Raw genomic sequence first — 19,789 nt, forward strand, 5'->3', positions numbered from 1 at the left:
AAAAAAAGTTCAACTTTTTTTGTCCAAAAAGTGAAAAAATCCAAATTGAACTTTTTTCATCCAAAAAGTGAAAAAGTACAAATTCATCTTTTTCTTCAAAAAAGTGATAAGGTCCCATTCTGAGTTGCGACTTGGAAAACATTTCAACTTTTTTCATCCAAAAGTGAAAAAGTACAAATTCACCTTTTTCTTCAAAAAAGTGACAAAGTCCCATTCTGATTTGGGAGTTAGAAACAATTTAAACTTTTTTCATCCAAAAAGTAAAAAAAAATCGAAATTCAACTTTTTTCGTCCAAAAAGTGAAGAAATCCAAATTCACATTTTTTCTTCAAAAAAGTGACAAAGTCCCATTCTGAGTTGGGACTTAGAAAAAAGTTCAACTTTTTTCGTCCAAAAAGTGAAAAAAATCCAAATTGAACTTTTTTCATCCAAAAAGTGAAAAAGTCCCATTCTGAGTTGGGACTTAGAAAAAAGTTCAACTTTTTTTTGTCCAAAAAGTGAAAAAATCCAAATTGAACTTTTTTCATCCAAAAAGTGAAAAAGTACAAATTCATCTTTTTCTTCAAAAAAGTGATAAGGTCCCATTCTGAGTTGCGACTTGGAAAACATTTCAACTTTTTTCATCCAAAAGTGAAAAAGTACAAATTCACCTTTTTCTTCAAAAAAGTGACAAAGTCCCATTCTGATTTGGGAGTTAGAAACAATTTAAACTTTTTCATCCAAAAAGTAAAAAAAATCGAAATTCAACTTTTTTCGTCCAAAAAGTGAAGAAATCCAAATTCACATTTTTTCTTCAAAAAAGTGACAAAGTCCCATTCTGAGTTGGGACTTAGAAAAAAGTTCAACTTTTTTCGTCCAAAAAGTGAAAAAATCCAAATTGAACTTTTTTCATCCAAAAAGTGAAAAAGTCCCATTCTGAGTTGGGACTTAGAAAAAAGTTCAACTTTTTTTTGTCCAAAAAGTGAAAAATCCAAATTGAACTTTTTTCATCCAAAAAGTGAAAAAGTACAAATTCATCTTTTTCTTCAAAAAAGTGATAAGGTCCCATTCTGAGTTGCGACTTGGAAAACATTTCAACTTTTTTCATCCAAAAGTGAAAAAGTACAAATTCACCTTTTTCTTCAAAAAAGTGACAAAGTCCCATTCTGATTTGGGAGTTAGAAACAATTTAAACTTTTTTCATCCAAAAAGTAAAAAAAAATCGAAATTCAACTTTTTTTCGTCCAAAAAGTGAAGAAATCCAAATTCACATTTTTTTCTTCAAAAAAAGTGACAAAAGTCCCATTCTGAGTTGGGACTTAGAAAAAAAGTTCAACTTTTTTCGTCCAAAAAGTGAAAAAATCCAAATTGATCTTTTTTCATCCAAAAAAGTGAAAAAGTCCCATTCTGAGTTGGGACTTAGAAAAAAGTTCAAATTTTTTTGTCCAAAAAGTGAAAAACTCCAAATTGAACTTTTTTCATCCAAATAGTGAAAAAGTACAAATTCATCTTTTTCTTCAAAAAAGTGATAAGGTCCCATTCTGAGTTGCTACTTGGAAAACATTTAAACTTTTTTCATCCAAAAAGTGAAAAAGTACAAATTCACCTTTTTCTTCAAAAAAGTGACAAAGTCCCATTCTGAGTTGGGAGTTAAAAAAAAAATCAGCTTTTTTTGTTGAAAACCTGAAAAAATCCAAATTGAACTTTTTTCATCCAAAAAGTGAAAAAGTACAAATTCATCTTTTTCTTCAAAAAAGTGACAAAGTCCAATTCTGAGTTGGGACTAGGAAACAATTTCAACTTTTTTTGTCCAAAAATTGAAAAAAATCCAAATTGAACTTTTTTAACCAAAAAGTGAAAAAGTACAAATTCATATTTTTCTTCAAAAACGTGACAAAGTCCCATTCTGAGTTGGGACCTGGAAAAAATTTCAACTTTTTTTGTCCAAAAAGTGAAAAAATCCAAATTGAACTTTTTTCACCCAAAAAGTGAAAATGTACAAAGTCATCATTTTCTTCAAAAAAGTGACAAAGTCCCATTCTGAATTAGGACTTGAAGAAAATTTCATTTTTTTTGTCCAAAAAGGGAAAAAATACAAATTGAACTTTTTTCATCCAAAAAGTGAAAAAGTATAAATTCATCTTTTTCTTCAAAAAAGTGACAAAGTCCCATTCTCTGTGGTAACTTAGATAAAATTTCAACTTTCTTCGCCCAAAAACTGAAAAAATCCAACTTGAACTTTTTTCATCCAAAAAGTGAAAAAAGTACAAATTCATCGTTTTCTTCAAAAAAGTGACAAAGTCCCATTCTCTGTGGTAACTTAGAAAAAATTTCAACTTTCTTCGCCCAAAAACTAAAAAAATCCAACCTGAACTTTTTTCATCCAAAAAGTGAAAAAGTGCATATTCATCTTTTTCTTCAAAAAAGTGACAAAGACCCATTATGAGTGGGGACTTAGAAACAATTTCAACTTTTTTAATCCAAAAAGTTAAAAAAATCGAAATTCAACTTTTTTCGTCCAAAAAGTGAAAAAATCCAAATTCACATTTTTTCTTCAAAAAAGTGACAAAGTCCCATTTTGAGTAGGGACTTGGAAAAAATTTCAACTTTTTTCATCCAAAAAGTGAAAAATTCACAATTCAATTTTTTTCTTCAAAAAAGTGACAAAGTCCCATTCTGAGTTGGGACTTAGAAAAAAGTTCACCTTTTTTTTTTTATAAAAGTGAAAAAATCCAAATTGAACTATTTTCACCCAAAAAGTGAAAAAAAACGAATTCATCTTTTTCTTCAAAATTTAAGTGACAAAGTTCCATTCTGAGTTGGGACTTTTATAAAATTTGATCTTTTTTTGTCCAAAAAGTGAAAAAATACAAATTGAACTTTTTTCATCCAAAAAGTGAAAAAGTACAAATTCATCTTTTTCTTTAAAAAAGTGACAAAGTCCCATTTTCCGTGGGGACTTAGAATTTTTTTTTTAACTTTTGTCGCCCAAAAACTAAAAAAGATCCAACTTTAACTTTTTTCATCCAAAAAAGGAAAAAGTACAAATTCATATTTTTCTTCAGAAAAGTGACAAAGTCCCATTCTGAGTGTGGACTTTGAAAAAATTTCAACTTTTTTCACCCAAAAAGTGAAAAAAACAAAATTTCAACTTTTTTTGTCCCAAAAGTGAAAAAAATCACATTTCAATTTTTTTCTTCAAAAAAGTAACAAAGGTCCAATTCTGAGTGGGCACTTAGAAAACAATTCAACTTTTTTCATCCAAAAAGTGAAAAAATCCAAATTTCATCTTTGCTATTCCCCAAAGTGAAAAAATAAAATTTCAATTTTTTCCTTCAAAAAAGTGAAAAGGTTCCATTCTGAATGGGGAGTTAGAAAAAATGTAAACCTTTATCGTCCAAAAAGTGAAAACATCCATATTTAACATTCTTCTTCAAAGAAGTGACAAATTCCCATTCTGACAAGGGACTTAGAAGCACTTTTGACTTTTTTCAAAGTTGAATTTTTTTCTAAGTCCCATCTCATTCTGAGATGGGACTTAGAAAATAATTCAACTGTTGTTTAAGTTGACATGTCTGCCGCTTCCCATGTCAGAATGGGACATTTTGACTTATTGGATGGTAAGATAAACTTTTTGATCCAAAAAGTGAAAAAATCCAATTTCATCTTTTTTAGTCCAAAAGGGAAAAAGTCGAATTTCAATGTTTTTCTTCAAAAAAGTGACAAAATCCCAGTCTAAGTTGCCACTTAGAAAAAATTTCAACTTTTTTCACCAAAAAGTGAAAAATTCCAAATGTCATCGTTTTTAGTCACAAAAGTGAAAAAATCGAATTTCAATTTATTTCTTCTAAAAAGTGACAAAGTCCCATTCTGAGTGGGCACTTAGAGAAAATTTGAACTTTTTTCATCCAAAAAGTGAAAAAATCAAAATTTCAACTTTTTTCATTCAAATAGTGAAAAAATGCAAATTTAAAATTTTCCTTCAAAGAATTGACAAAGTCCCATTCTGGGTGGGGACTTGGAAAAAAATTCAACTTTTTTTGTCGAAAACCTGAAAACATCCAAATTGAACTTTTTTCATCCAAAAAGTGAAAAAATCCAAATTGAACTTTTTTAACCAAAAAGTGAAAAAGTAAAAATTCATCTTTTTCTTCAAAAACGTGACAAAGTCCCATTCTGAGTTGGGACCTGGAAAAAATTTCAACTTTTTTTGTCCAAAAAGTGAAAAAATCCAAATTTAACTTTTTTCACCCAAAAAAATGAAAATGTACAAAGTCATCATTTTCTTCAAAAAAGTGACAAAGTCCCATTCTGAATTAGGACTTAAAGAACATTTCATTTTTTTTGTCCAAAAAGTGAAAAAATACAGATTGAACTTTTTTCATCCCAAAAGTGAAAAAGTACAAATTCATCTTTTTCTTCAAAAAAGTGACAAAGTCCCTTCTCTGTGGTAACTTAGAAAAAATTTCAACTTTCTTCGCCCAAAAACTGAAAAAATCCAACTTGAACTTTTTTCATCCAAAATGTGAAAAAGTACAAATTCATCTTTTTCTTCAAAAAAGTGACAAAGTCCCATTCTGAGTGGGGACTTAGAAACAATTTCAACTTTTTTCATCCAAAAAGTTAAAAAAATCGAAATTCAACTTTTTTCGTCCAAAAAGTGAAGAAATCCAAATTCACATTTTTTCTTCAATAAAGTGAAAAAGTCCCATTCTGAGTTGGGACTTAGAAAAAAGTTCAACTTTTTTGTCCAAAAAGTGAAAAAATCCAAATTGAACTTTTTTCATCCAAAAAGTGAAAAAGTACAAATTCATCTTTTTCTTCAAAAAAGTGATAAGGTCCCCATTCTGAGTTGCGACTTGGAAAACATTTCAACTTTTTTCATCCAAAAGTGAAAAAGTACAAATTCACCTTTTTCTTCAAAAAAGTGACAAAGTCCCATTCTGATTTGGGAGTTAGAAACAATTTAAAACTTTTTTCATCCAAAAAGTAAAAAAAAATCGAAATTCAACTTTTTTCGTCCAAAAAGTGAAGAAATCCAAATTCACATTTTTTCTTCAAAAAAGTGACAAAGTCCCATTCTGAGTTGGGGCTTAGAAAAAAGTTCAACTTTTTTCGTCCAAAAAGTGAAAAAAATCCAAATTGAACTTTTTTCATCCAAAAAGTGAAAAAGTCCCATTCTGAGTTGGGACTTAGAAAAAAGTTCAAATTTTTTGTCCAAAAGTGAAAAACTCCAAATTGAACTTTTTTCATCCAAATAGTGAAAAAGTACAAATTCATCTTTTTCTTCAAAAAAGTGATAAGGTCCCATTCTGAGTTGCTACTTGGAAAACATTTAAACTTTTTTCATCCAAAAAGTGAAAAAGTACAAATTCACCTTTTTCTTCAAAAAAGTGACAAAGTCCCATTCTGAGTTGGGAGTTAAAAAAAAAATCAACTTTTTTTGTTGAAAACCTGAAAAAATCCAAATTGAACTTTTTTCATCCAAAAAGTGAAAAAGTACAAATTCATCTTTTTCTTCAAAAAAGTGACAAAGTCCAATTCTGAGTTGGGACTAGGAAAAAATTTCAACTTTTTTTGTCCAAAAATTGAAAAAATCCAAATTGAACTTTTTTAACCAAAAAGTGAAAAAGTACAAATTCATATTTTTCTTCAAAAATGTGACAAAGTCCCATTCTGAGTTGGGACCTGGAAAAAATTTCAACTTTTTTTGTCCAAAAAGTGAAAAAATCCAAATTGAACTTTTTTCACCCAAAAAGTGAAAATGTACTAAGTCATCATTTTCTTCAAAAAAGTGACAAAGTCCCATTCTGAATTAGGACTTGAAGAAAATTTCATTTTTTTTGTCCAAAAAGGGAAAAAATACAAATTGAACTTTTTTCATCCAAAAAGTGAAAAAGTATAAATTCATCTTTTTCTTCAAAAAAGTGACAAAGTCCCATTCTCTGTGGTAACTTAGATAAAATTTCAACTTTCTTCGCCCAAAAACTGAAAAAATCCAACTTGAACTTTTTTCATCCAAAAAGTGAAAAAGTACAAATTCATCGTTTTCTTCAAAAAAGTGACAAAGTCCCATTCTCTGTGGTAACTTAGAAAAAATTTCAACTTTCTTCGCCCAAAAACTAAAAAAATCCAACCTGAACTTTTTTCATCCAAAAAGTGAAAAAGTGCATATTCATCTTTTTCTTCAAAAAAGTGACAAAGACCCATTATGAGTGGGGACTTAGAAACAATTTCAACTTTTTTAATCCAAAAAGTTAAAAAAATCGAAATTCAACTTTTTTCGTCCAAAAAGTGAAAAAATCCAAATTCAAATTTTTTCTTCAAAAACGTGACAAAGTCCCATTTTGAGTAGGGACTTGGAAAAAATTTCAACTTTTTTCATCCAAAAAGTGAAAAATTCACAATTCAATTTTTTTCTTCAAAAAAGTGATAAAGTCCCATTCTGAGTTGGGACTTAGAAAAAAAGTTCACCTTTTTTTTTTATAAAAGTGAAAAAATCCAAATTGAACTATTTTCACCCAAAAAGTGAAAAAAACGAATTCATCTTTTTCTTCAAAATTTAAGTGACAAAGTTCCATTCTGAGTTGGGACTTCTATAAAATTTGATCTTTTTTTGTCCAAAAAGTGAAAAAATACAAATTGAACTTTTTTCATCCAAAAAGTGAAAAGGTACAAATTCATCTTTTTCTTTAAAAAAGTGACAAAGTCCCATTTTCCGTGGGGACTTAGAATTTTTTTTTAACTTTTGTCGCCCAAAAACTAAAAAAGATCCAACTTTAACTTTTTTCATCCAAAAAAGGAAAAAGTACAAATTCATATTTTTCTTCAGAAAAGTGACAAAGTCCCATTCTGAGTGTGGACTTTGAAAAAATTTCAACTTTTTTCACCCAAAAAGTGAAAAAAACAAAATTTCAACTTTTTTTGTCCCAAAAGTGAAAAAAATCACATTTCAATTTTTTTCTTCAAAAAAGTAACAAAGGTCCAATTCTGAGTGGGCACTTAGAAAACAATTCAACTTTTTTCATCCAAAAAGTGAAAAAATCCAAATTTCATCTTTGCTATTCCCCAAAGTGAAAAAATAAAATTTCAATTTTTTCCTTCAAAAAAGTGAAAAGGTTCCAGTCTGAATGGGGAGTTAGAAAAAATGTAATCCTTTATCGTCCAAAAAGTGAAAACATCCATATTTAACATTCTTCTTCAAAGAAGTGACAAATTCCCATTCTGACAAGGGACTTAGAAGCACTTTTGACTTTTTTCAAAAGTTGAATTTTTTTCTAAGTCCCATCTCATTCTGAGATGGGACTTAGAAAATAATTCAACTGTTGTTTAAGTTGACATGTCTGCCGCTTCCCATGTCAGAATGGGACATTTTGACTTATTGGATGGTAAGATAAACTTTTTTTGATCCAAAAAGTGAAAAAATCCAAATTTCATCTTTTTTAGTCCCAAAAGGGAAAAAGTCGAATTTCAATGTTTTTCTTCAAAAAAGTGACAAAATCCCAGTCTAAGTTGCCACTTAGAAAAAATTTCAACTTTTTTCACCAAAAAGTGAAAAATTCCAAATTTCATCGTTTTTAGTCACAAAAGTGAAAAAATCGAATTTCAATTTATTTCTTCTAAAAAGTGACAAAGTCCCATTCTGAGTGGGCACTTAGAGAAAATTTGAACTTTTTTCATCCAAAAAGTGAAAAAATCAAAATTTCAACTTTTTTCATTCAAATAGTGAAAAAATGCAAATTTAAAATTTTCCTTCAAAGAATTGACAAAGTCCCATTCTGGGTGGGGACTTGGAAAAAAATTCAACTTTTTTTGTCGAAAACCTGAAAACATCCAAATTGAACTTTTTTCATCCAAAAAGTGAAAAAATCCAAATTGAACTTTTTTAACCAAAAAGTGAAAAAGTAAAAATTCATCTTTTTCTTCAAAAACGTGACAAAGTCCCATTCTGAGTTGGGACCTGGAAAAAATTTCAACTTTTTTTGTCCAAAAAGTGAAAAAATCCAAATTTAACTTTTTTCACCCAAAAAATGAAAATGTACAAAGTCATCATTTTCTTCAAAAACGTGACAAAGTCCCATTCTGAATTAGGACTTAAAGAACATTTCATTTTTTTTTGTCCAAAAAGTGAAAAAATACAGATTGAACTTTTTTCATCCAAAAAGTGAAAAAGTACAAATTCATCTTTTTCTTCAAAAAAGTGACAAAGTCCCTTCTCTGTGGTAACTTAGAAAAAATTTCAACTTTCTTCGCCCAAAAACTGAAAAAATCCAACTTGAACTTTTTTCATCCAAAATGTGAAAAAGTACAAATTCATCTTTTTCTTCAAAAAAGTGACAAAGTCCCATTCTGAGTGGGGACTTAGAAACAATTTCAACTTTTTTCATCCAAAAAGTAAAAAAAATCGAAATTCAACTTTTTTCGTCCAAAAAGTGAAGAAATCCAAATTCACATTTTTTCTTCAAAAAAGTGACAAAGTCCCATTCTGAGTTGGGACTTAGAAAAAAGTTCAACTTTTTTCGTCCAAAAAGTGAAAAAATCCAAATTGAACTTTTTTCATCCAAAAAGTGAAAAAGTCCCATTCTGAGTTGGGACTTAGAAAAAAGTTCAACTTTTTTTGTCCAAAAAGTGAAAAAATCCAAATTGAACTTTTTTCATCCAAAAAGTGAAAAAGTACAAATTCATCTTTTTCTTCAAAAAAGTGATAAGGTCCCATTCTGAGTTGCGACTTGGAAAACATTTCAACTTTTTTCATCCAAAAGTGAAAAAGTACAAATTCACCTTTTTCTTCAAAAAAGTGACAAAGTCCCATTCTGATTTGGGAGTTAGAAACAATTTAAACTTTTTTCATCCAAAAAGTAAAAAAAATCGAAATTCAACTTTTTTCGTCCAAAAAGTGAAGAAATCCAAATTCACATTTTTTCTTCAAAAAAGTGACAAAGTCCCATTCTGAGTTGGGACTTAGAAAAAAGTTCAACTTTTTTCGTCCAAAAAGTGAAAAAATCCAAATTGATCTTTTTTCATCCAAAAAGTGAAAAAGTCCCATTCTGAGTTGGGACTTAGAAAAAAGTTCAAATTTTTTTGTCCAAAAAGTGAAAAACTCCAAATTGAACTTTTTTCATCCAAATAGTGAAAAAGTACAAATTCATCTTTTTCTTCAAAAAAGTGATAAGGTCCCATTCTGAGTTGCTACTTGGAAAACATTTAAACTTTTTTCATCCAAAAAGTGAAAAAGTACAAATTCACCTTTTTCTTCAAAAAAGTGACAAAGTCCCATTCTGAGTTGGGAGTTAAAAAAAAAATCAGCTTTTTTTGTTGAAAACCTGAAAAAATCCAAATTGAACTTTTTTCATCCAAAAAGTGAAAAAGTACAAATTCATCTTTTTCTTCAAAAAAGTGACAAAGTCCAATTCTGAGTTGGGACTAGGAAACAATTTCAACTTTTTTTGTCCAAAAATTGAAAAAATCCAAATTGAACTTTTTTAACCAAAAAGTGAAAAAGTACAAATTCATATTTTTCTTCAAAAACGTGACAAAGTCCCATTCTGAGTTGGGACCTGGAAAAAATTTCAACTTTTTTTGTCCAAAAAGTGAAAAAATCCAAATTGAACTTTTTTCACCCAAAAAGTGAAAATGTACAAAGTCATCATTTTCTTCAAAAAAGTGACAAAGTCCCATTCTGAATTAGGACTTGAAGAAAATTTCATTTTTTTTGTCCAAAAAGGGAAAAAATACAAATTGAACTTTTTTCATCCAAAAAGTGAAAAAGTATAAATTCATCTTTTTCTTCAAAAAAGTGACAAAGTCCCATTCTCTGTGGTAACTTAGATAAAATTTCAACTTTCTTCGCCCAAAAACTGAAAAAATCCAACTTGAACTTTTTTCATCCAAAAAGTGAAAAAGTACAAATTCATCGTTTTCTTCAAAAAAGTGACAAAGTCCCATTCTCTGTGGTAACTTAGAAAAAATTTCAACTTTCTTCGCCCAAAAACTAAAAAAATCCAACCTGAACTTTTTTCATCCAAAAAGTGAAAAAGTGCATATTCATCTTTTTCTTCAAAAAAGTGACAAAGACCCATTATGAGTGGGGACTTAGAAACAATTTCAACTTTTTTAATCCAAAAAGTTAAAAAAATCGAAATTCAACTTTTTTCGTCCAAAAAGTGAAAAAATCCAAATTCACATTTTTTCTTCAAAAAAGTGACAAAGTCCCATTTTGAGTAGGGACTTGGAAAAAATTTCAACTTTTTTCATCCAAAAAGTGAAAAATTCACAATTCAATTTTTTTCTTCAAAAAAGTGACAAAGTCCCATTCTGAGTTGGGACTTAGAAAAAAGTTCACCTTTTTTTTTTTATAAAAGTGAAAAAATCCAAATTGAACTATTTTCACCCAAAAAGTGAAAAAAACGAATTCATCTTTTTCTTCAAAATTTAAGTGACAAAGTTCCATTCTGAGTTGGGACTTTTATAAAATTTGATCTTTTTTTGTCCAAAAAGTGAAAAAATACAAATTGAACTTTTTTCATCCAAAAAGTGAAAAAGTACAAATTCATCTTTTTCTTTAAAAAAGTGACAAAGTCCCATTTTCCGTGGGGACTTAGAATTTTTTTTTAACTTTTGTCGCCCAAAAACTAAAAAAGATCCAACTTTAACTTTTTTCATCCAAAAAAGGAAAAAGTACAAATTCATATTTTTCTTCAGAAAAGTGACAAAGTCCCATTCTGAGTGTGGACTTTGAAAAAATTTCAACTTTTTTCACCCAAAAAGTGAAAAAAACAAAATTTCAACTTTTTTTGTCCCAAAAGTGAAAAAAATCACATTTCAATTTTTTTCTTCAAAAAAGTAACAAAGGTCCAATTCTGAGTGGGCACTTAGAAAACAATTCAACTTTTTTCATCCAAAAAGTGAAAAAATCCAAATTTCATCTTTGCTATTCCCCAAAGTGAAAAAATAAAATTTCAATTTTTTCCTTCAAAAAAGTGAAAAGGTTCCATTCTGAATGGGGAGTTAGAAAAAATGTAAACCTTTATCGTCCAAAAAGTGAAAACATCCATATTTAACATTCTTCTTCAAAGAAGTGACAAATTCCCATTCTGACAAGGGACTTAGAAGCACTTTTGACTTTTTTCAAAAGTTGAATTTTTTTCTAAGTCCCATCTCATTCTGAGATGGGACTTAGAAAATAATTCAACTGTTGTTTAAGTTGACATGTCTGCCGCTTCCCATGTCAGAATGGGACATTTTGACTTATTGGATGGTAAGATAAACTTTTTTGATCCAAAAAGTGAAAAAATCCAAATTTCATCTTTTTTAGTCCCAAAAGGGAAAAAGTCGAATTTCAATGTTTTTCTTCAAAAAAGTGACAAAATCCCAGTCTAAGTTGCCACTTAGAAAAAATTTCAACTTTTTTCACCAAAAAGTGAAAAATTCCAAATGTCATCGTTTTTAGTCACAAAAGTGAAAAAATCGAATTTCAATTTATTTCTTCTAAAAAGTGACAAAGTCCCATTCTGAGTGGGCACTTAGAGAAAATTTGAACTTTTTTCATCCAAAAAGTGAAAAAATCAAAATTTCAACTTTTTTCATTCAAATAGTGAAAAAATGCAAATTTAAAATTTTCCTTCAAAGAATTGACAAAGTCCCATTCTGGGTGGGGACTTGGAAAAAAATTCAACTTTTTTTGTCGAAAACCTGAAAACATCCAAATTGAACTTTTTTCATCCAAAAAGTGAAAAAATCCAAATTGAACTTTTTTAACCAAAAAGTGAAAAAGTAAAAATTCATCTTTTTCTTCAAAAACGTGACAAAGTCCCATTCTGAGTTGGGACCTGGAAAAAATTTCAACTTTTTTTGTCCAAAAAGTGAAAAAATCCAAATTTAACTTTTTTCACCCAAAAAATGAAAATGTACAAAGTCATCATTTTCTTCAAAAAAGTGACAAAGTCCCATTCTGAATTAGGACTTAAAGAACATTTCATTTTTTTTGTCCAAAAAGTGAAAAAATACAGATTGAACTTTTTTCATCCCAAAAGTGAAAAAGTACAAATTCATCTTTTTCTTCAAAAAAGTGACAAAGTCCCTTCTCTGTGGTAACTTAGAAAAAATTTCAACTTTCTTCGCCCAAAAACTGAAAAAATCCAACTTGAACTTTTTTCATCCAAAATGTGAAAAAGTACAAATTCATCTTTTTCTTCAAAAAAGTGACAAAGTCCCATTCTGAGTGGGGACTTAGAAACAATTTCAACTTTTTTCATCCAAAAAGTTAAAAAAATCGAAATTCAACTTTTTTCGTCCAAAAAGTGAAGAAATCCAAATTCACATTTTTTCTTCAATAAAGTGAAAAAGTCCCATTCTGAGTTGGGACTTAGAAAAAAGTTCAACTTTTTTTGTCCAAAAAGTGAAAAAATCCAAATTGAACTTTTTTCATCCAAAAAGTGAAAAAGTACAAATTCATCTTTTTCTTCAAAAAAGTGATAAGGTCCCATTCTGAGTTGCGACTTGGAAAACATTTCAACTTTTTTCATCCAAAAGTGAAAAAGTACAAATTCACCTTTTTCTTCAAAAAAGTGACAAAGTCCCATTCTGATTTGGGAGTTAGAAACAATTTAAACTTTTTTCATCCAAAAAGTAAAAAAAATCGAAATTCAACTTTTTTCGTCCAAAAAGTGAAGAAATCCAAATTCACATTTTTTCTTCAAAAAAGTGACAAAGTCCCATTCTGAGTTGGGGCTTAGAAAAAAGTTCAACTTTTTTCGTCCAAAAAGTGAAAAAATCCAAATTGAACTTTTTTCATCCAAAAAGTGAAAAAGTCCCATTCTGAGTTGGGACTTAGAAAAAAGTTCAAATTTTTTGTCCAAAAAGTGAAAAACTCCAAATTGAACTTTTTTCATCCAAATAGTGAAAAAGTACAAATTCATCTTTTTCTTCAAAAAAGTGATAAGGTCCCATTCTGAGTTGCTACTTGGAAAACATTTAAACTTTTTTCATCCAAAAAGTGAAAAAGTACAAATTCACCTTTTTCTTCAAAAAAGTGACAAAGTCCCATTCTGAGTTGGGAGTTAAAAAAAAAATCAACTTTTTTTGTTGAAAACCTGAAAAAATCCAAATTGAACTTTTTTCATCCAAAAAGTGAAAAAGTACAAATTCATCTTTTTCTTCAAAAAAGTGACAAAGTCCAATTCTGAGTTGGGACTAGGAAAAAATTTCAACTTTTTTTGTCCAAAAATTGAAAAAATCCAAATTGAACTTTTTTAACCAAAAAGTGAAAAAGTACAAATTCATATTTTTCTTCAAAAATGTGACAAAGTCCCATTCTGAGTTGGGACCTGGAAAAAATTTCAACTTTTTTTGTCCAAAAAGTGAAAAAATCCAAATTGAACTTTTTTCACCCAAAAAGTGAAAATGTACTAAGTCATCATTTTCTTCAAAAAAGTGACAAAGTCCCATTCTGAATTAGGACTTGAAGAAAATTTCATTTTTTTTGTCCAAAAAGGGAAAAAATACAAATTGAACTTTTTTCATCCAAAAAGTGAAAAAGTATAAATTCATCTTTTTCTTCAAAAAAGTGACAAAGTCCCATTCTCTGTGGTAACTTAGATAAAATTTCAACTTTCTTCGCCCAAAAACTGAAAAAATCCAACTTGAACTTTTTTCATCCAAAAAGTGAAAAAGTACAAATTCATCGTTTTCTTCAAAAAAGTGACAAAGTCCCATTCTCTGTGGTAACTTAGAAAAAATTTCAACTTTCTTCGCCCAAAAACTAAAAAAATCCAACCTGAACTTTTTTCATCCAAAAAGTGAAAAAGTGCATATTCATCTTTTTCTTCAAAAAAGTGACAAAGACCCATTATGAGTGGGGACTTAGAAACAATTTCAACTTTTTTAATCCAAAAAGTTAAAAAAATCGAAATTCAACTTTTTTCGTCCAAAAAGTGAAAAAATCCAAATTCAAATTTTTTCTTCAAAAACGTGACAAAGTCCCATTTTGAGTAGGGACTTGGAAAAAATTTCAACTTTTTTCATCCAAAAAGTGAAAAATTCACAATTCAATTTTTTTCTTCAAAAAAGTGATAAAGTCCCATTCTGAGTTGGGACTTAGAAAAAAGTTCACCTTTTTTTTTTATAAAAGTGAAAAAATCCAAATTGAACTATTTTCACCCAAAAAGTGAAAAAAACGAATTCATCTTTTTCTTCAAAATTTAAGTGACAAAGTTCCATTCTGAGTTGGGACTTCTATAAAATTTGATCTTTTTTTGTCCAAAAAGTGAAAAAATACAAATTGAACTTTTTTCATCCAAAAAGTGAAAAGGTACAAATTCATCTTTTTCTTTAAAAAAGTGACAAAGTCCCATTTTCCGTGGGGACTTAGAATTTTTTTTTAACTTTTGTCGCCCAAAAACTAAAAAAGATCCAACTTTAACTTTTTTCATCCAAAAAAGGAAAAAGTACAAATTCATATTTTTCTTCAGAAAAGTGACAAAGTCCCATTCTGAGTGTGGACTTTGAAAAAATTTCAACTTTTTTCACCCAAAAAGTGAAAAAAACAAAATTTCAACTTTTTTTGTCCCAAAAGTGAAAAAAATCACATTTCAATTTTTTTCTTCAAAAAAGTAACAAAGGTCCAATTCTGAGTGGGCACTTAGAAAACAATTCAACTTTTTTCATCCAAAAAGTGAAAAAATCCAAATTTCATCTTTGCTATTCCCCAAAGTGAAAAAATAAAATTTCAATTTTTTCCTTCAAAAAAGTGAAAAGGTTCCAGTCTGAATGGGGAGTTAGAAAAAATGTAATCCTTTATCGTCCAAAAAGTGAAAACATCCATATTTAACATTCTTCTTCAAAGAAGTGACAAATTCCCATTCTGACAAGGGACTTAGAAGCACTTTTGACTTTTTTCAAAAGTTGAATTTTTTTCTAAGTCCCATCTCATTCTGAGATGGGACTTAGAAAATAATTCAACTGTTGTTTAAGTTGACATGTCTGCCGCTTCCCATGTCAGAATGGGACATTTTGACTTATTGGATGGTAAGATAAACTTTTTTGATCCAAAAAGTGAAAAAATCCAAATTTCATCTTTTTTAGTCCCAAAAGGGAAAAAGTCGAATTTCAATGTTTTTCTTCAAAAAAGTGACAAAATCCCAGTCTAAGTTGCCACTTAGAAAAAATTTCAACTTTTTTCACCAAAAAGTGAAAAATTCCAAATTTCATCGTTTTTAGTCACAAAAGTGAAAAAATCGAATTTCAATTTATTTCTTCTAAAAAGTGACAAAGTCCCATTCTGAGTGGGCACTTAGAGAAAATTTGAACTTTTTTCATCCAAAAAGTGAAAAAATCAAAATTTCAACTTTTTTCATTCAAATAGTGAAAAAATGCAAATTTAAAATTTTCCTTCAAAGAATTGACAAAGTCCCATTCTGGGTGGGGACTTGGAAAAAAATTCAACTTTTTTTGTCGAAAACCTGAAAACATCCAAATTGAACTTTTTTCATCCAAAAAGTGAAAAAATCCAAATTGAACTTTTTTAACCAAAAAGTGAAAAAGTAAAAATTCATCTTTTTCTTCAAAAACGTGACAAAGTCCCATTCTGAGTTGGGACCTGGAAAAAATTTCAACTTTTTTTGTCCAAAAAGTGAAAAAATCCAAATTTAACTTTTTTCACCCAAAAAATGAAAATGTACAAAGTCATCATTTTCTTCAAAAACGTGACAAAGTCCCATTCTGAATTAGGACTTAAAGAACATTTCATTTTTTTTGTCCAAAAAGTGAAAAAATACAGATTGAACTTTTTTCATCCAAAAAGTGAAAAAGTACAAATTCATCTTTTTCTTCAAAAAAGTGACAAAGTCCCTTCTCTGTGGTAACTTAGAAAAAATTTCAACTTTCTTCGCCCAAAAACTGAAAAAATCCAACTTGAACTTTTTTCATCCAAAATGTGAAAAAGTACAAATTCATCTTTTTCTTCAAAAAAGTGACAAAGTCCCATTCTGAGTGGGGACTTAGAAACAATTTCAACTTTTTTCATCCAAAAAGTTAAAAAAATCGAAATTCAACTTTTTTCGTCCAAAAAGTGAAGAAATCCAAATTCACATTTTTTCTTCAATAAAGCGACAAAGTCCCATTCTGAGTTGGGACTTAGAAAAAAGTTCAACTTTTTTCGTCCAAAAAGTGAAAAAATCCAAATTGAACTTTTTTCATCCAAAAAGTGAAAAAGTCCCATTCTGAGTTGGGACTTAGAAAAAAGTTCAACTTTTTTTGTCCAAAAAGTGAAAAAATCCAAATTGAACTTTTTTCATCCAAAAAGTGAAAAAGTACAAATTCATCTTTTTCTTCAAAAAAGTGAAAAAGTCCCATTCTGAGTTGGGACTTAGAAAAAAGTTCAACTTTTTTTGTCCAAAAAGTGAAAAAATCCAAATTGAACTTTTTTCATCCAAAAAGTGAAAAAGTACAAATTCATCTTTTTCTTCAAAAAAGTGATAAGGTCCCATTCTGAGTTGCGACTTGGAAAACATTTCAACTTTTTTCATCCAAAAGTGAAAAAGTACAAATTCACCTTTTTCTTCAAAAAAGTGACAAAGTCCCATTCTGATTTGGGAGTTAGAAACAATTTAAACTTTTTTCATCCAAAAAGTAAAAAAAATCGAAATTCAACTTTTTTCGTCCAAAAAGTGAAGAAATCCAAATTCACATTTTTTCTTCAAAAAAGTGACAAAGTCCCATTCTGAGTTGGGACTTAGAAAAAAGTTCAACTTTTTTCGTCCAAAAAGTGAAAAAATCCAAATTGAACTTTTTTCATCCAAAAAGTGAAAAAGTCCCATTCTGAGTTGGGACTTAGAAAAAAGTTCAACTTTTTTTGTCCAAAAAGTGAAAAAATCCAAATTGAACTTTTTTCATCCAAAAAGTGAAAAAGTACAAATTCATCTTTTTCTTCAAAAAAGTGATAAGGTCCCATTCTGAGTTGCGACTTGGAAAACATTTCAACTTTTTTCATCCAAAAGTGAAAAAGTACAAATTCACCTTTTTCTTCAAAAAAGTGACAAAGTCCCATTCTGATTTGGGAGTTAGAAACAATTTAAACTTTTTTCATCCAAAAAGTAAAAAAAATCGAAATTCAACTTTTTTCGTCCAAAAAGTGAAGAAATCCAAATTCACATTTTTTCTTCAAAAAAGTGACAAAGTCCCATTCTGAGTTGGGACTTAGAAAAAAGTTCAACTTTTTTCGTCCAAAAAGTGAAAAAATCCAAATTGAACTTTTTTCATCCAAAAAGTGAAAAAGTCCCATTCTGAGTTGGGACTTAGAAAAAAGTTCAACTTTTTTTGTCCAAAAAGTGAAAAAATCCAAATTGAACTTTTTTCATCCAAAAAGTGAAAAAGTACAAATTCATCTTTTTCTTCAAAAAAGTGATAAGGTCCCATTCTGAGTTGCGACTTGGAAAACATTTCAACTTTTTTCATCCAAAAGTGAAAAAGTACAAATTCACCTTTTTCTTCAAAAAAGTGACAAAGTCCCATTCTGATTTGGGAGTTAGAAACAATTTAAACTTTTTTCATCCAAAAAGTAAAAAAAATCGAAATTCAACTTTTTTCGTCCAAAAAGTGAAGAAATCCAAATTCACATTTTTTCTTCAAAAAAGTGACAAAGTCCCATTCTGATTTGGGAGTTAGAAACAATTTAAACTTTTTTCATCCAAAAAGTAAAAAAAATCGAAATTCAACTTTTTTCGTCCAAAAAGTGAAAAAATCCAAATTGAACTTTTTTCATCCAAAAAGTGAAAAAGTCCCATTCTGAGTTGGGACTTAGAAAAAAGTTCAAATTTTTTTGTCCAAAAAGTGAAAAACTCCAAATTGAACTTTTTTCATCCAAATAGTGAAAAAGTACAAATTCATCTTTTTCTTCAAAAAAGTGATAAGGTCCCATTCTGAGTTGCTACTTGGAAAACATTTAAACTTTTTTCATCCAAAAAGTGAAAAAGTACAAATTCACCTTTTTCTTCAAAAAAGTGACAAAGTCCCATTCTGAGTTGGGAGTTAAAAAAAAAATCAGCTTTTTTTGTTGAAAACCTGAAAAAATCCAAATTGAACTTTTTTCATCCAAAAAGTGAAAAAGTACAAATTCATCTTTTTCTTCAAAAAAGTGACAAAGTCCAATTCTGAGTTGGGACTAGGAAACAATTTCAACTTTTTTTGTCCAAAAATTGAAAAAATCCAAATTGAACTTTTTTAACCAAAAAGTGAAAAAGTACAAATTCATATTTTTCTTCAAAAACGTGACAAAGTCCCATTCTGAGTTGGGACCTGGAAAAAATTTCAACTTTTTTTGTCCAAAAAGTGAAAAAATCCAAATTGAACTTTTTTCACCCAAAAAGTGAAAATGTACAAAGTCATCATTTTCTTCAAAAAAGTGACAAAGTCCCATTCTGAATTAGGACTTGAAGAAAATTTCATTTTTTTTGTCCAAAAAGGGAAAAAATACAAATTGAACTTTTTTCATCCAAAAAGTGAAAAAGTATAAATTCATCTTTTTCTTCAAAAAAGTGACAAAGTCCCATTCTCTGTGGTAACTTAGATAAAATTTCAACTTTCTTCGCCCAAAAACTGAAAAAATCCAACTTGAACTTTTTTCATCCAAAAAGTGAAAAAGTACAAATTCATCGTTTTCTTCAAAAAAGTGACAAAGTCCCATTCTCTGTGGTAACTTAGAAAAAATTTCAACTTTCTTCGCCCAAAAACTAAAAAAATCCAACCTGAACTTTTTTCATCCAAAAAGTGAAAAAGTGCATATTCATCTTTTTCTTCAAAAAAAGGGACAAAGACCCATTATGAGTGGGGACTTAGAAACAATTTCAACTTTTTTAATCCAAAAAGTTAAAAAAATCGAAATTCAACTTTTTTCGTCCAAAAAGTGAAAAAATCCAAATTCACATTTTTTCTTCAAAAAAGTGACAAAGTCCCATTTTGAGTAGGGACTTGGAAAAAATTTCAACTTTTTTCATCCAAAAAGTGAAAAATTCACAATTCAATTTTTTTCTTCAAAAAAGTGATAAAGTCCCATTCTGAGTTGGGACTTAGAAAAAAGTTCACCTTTTTTTTTTATAAAAGTGAAAAAATCCAAATTGAACTATTTTCACCCAAAAAGTGAAAAAAACGAATTCATCTTTTTCTTCAAAATTTAAGTGACAAAGTTCCATTCTGAGTTGGGACTTCTATAAAATTTGATCTTTTTTTGTCCAAAAAGTGAAAAAATACAAATTGAACTTTTTTCATCCAAAAAGTGAAAAAGTACAAATTCATCTTTTTCTTTAAAAAAGTGACAAAGTCCCATTTTCCGTGGGGACTTAGAATTTTTTTTTAACTTTTGTCGCCCAAAAACTAAAAAAGATCCAACTTTAACTTTTTTCATCCAAAAAAGGAAAAAGTACAAATTCATATTTTTCTTCATAAAAGTGACAAAGTCCCATTCTGAGTGTGGACTTTGAAAAAATTTCAACTTTTTTCACCCAAAAAGTGAAAAAAACAAAATTTCAACTTTTTTTGTCCCAAAAGTGAAAAAAATCACATTTCAATTTTTTTCTTCAAAAAAGTAACAAAGGTCCAATTCTGAGTGGGCACTTAGAAAACAATTCAACTTTTTTCATCCAAAAAGTGAAAAAATCCAAATTTCATCTTTGCTATTCCCCAAAGTGAAAAAATAAAATTTCAATTTTTTCCTTCAAAAAAGTGAAAAGGTTCCAGTCTGAATGGGGAGTTAGAAAAAATGTAAACCTTTATCGTCCAAAAAGTGAAAACATCCATATTTAACATTCTTCTTCAAAGA

This window comes from Pleurodeles waltl, chromosome 6 (assembly GCF_031143425.1).
Source record: "Pleurodeles waltl isolate 20211129_DDA chromosome 6, aPleWal1.hap1.20221129, whole genome shotgun sequence".
Lineage (NCBI taxonomy): Eukaryota > Metazoa > Chordata > Amphibia > Caudata > Salamandridae > Pleurodeles > Pleurodeles waltl.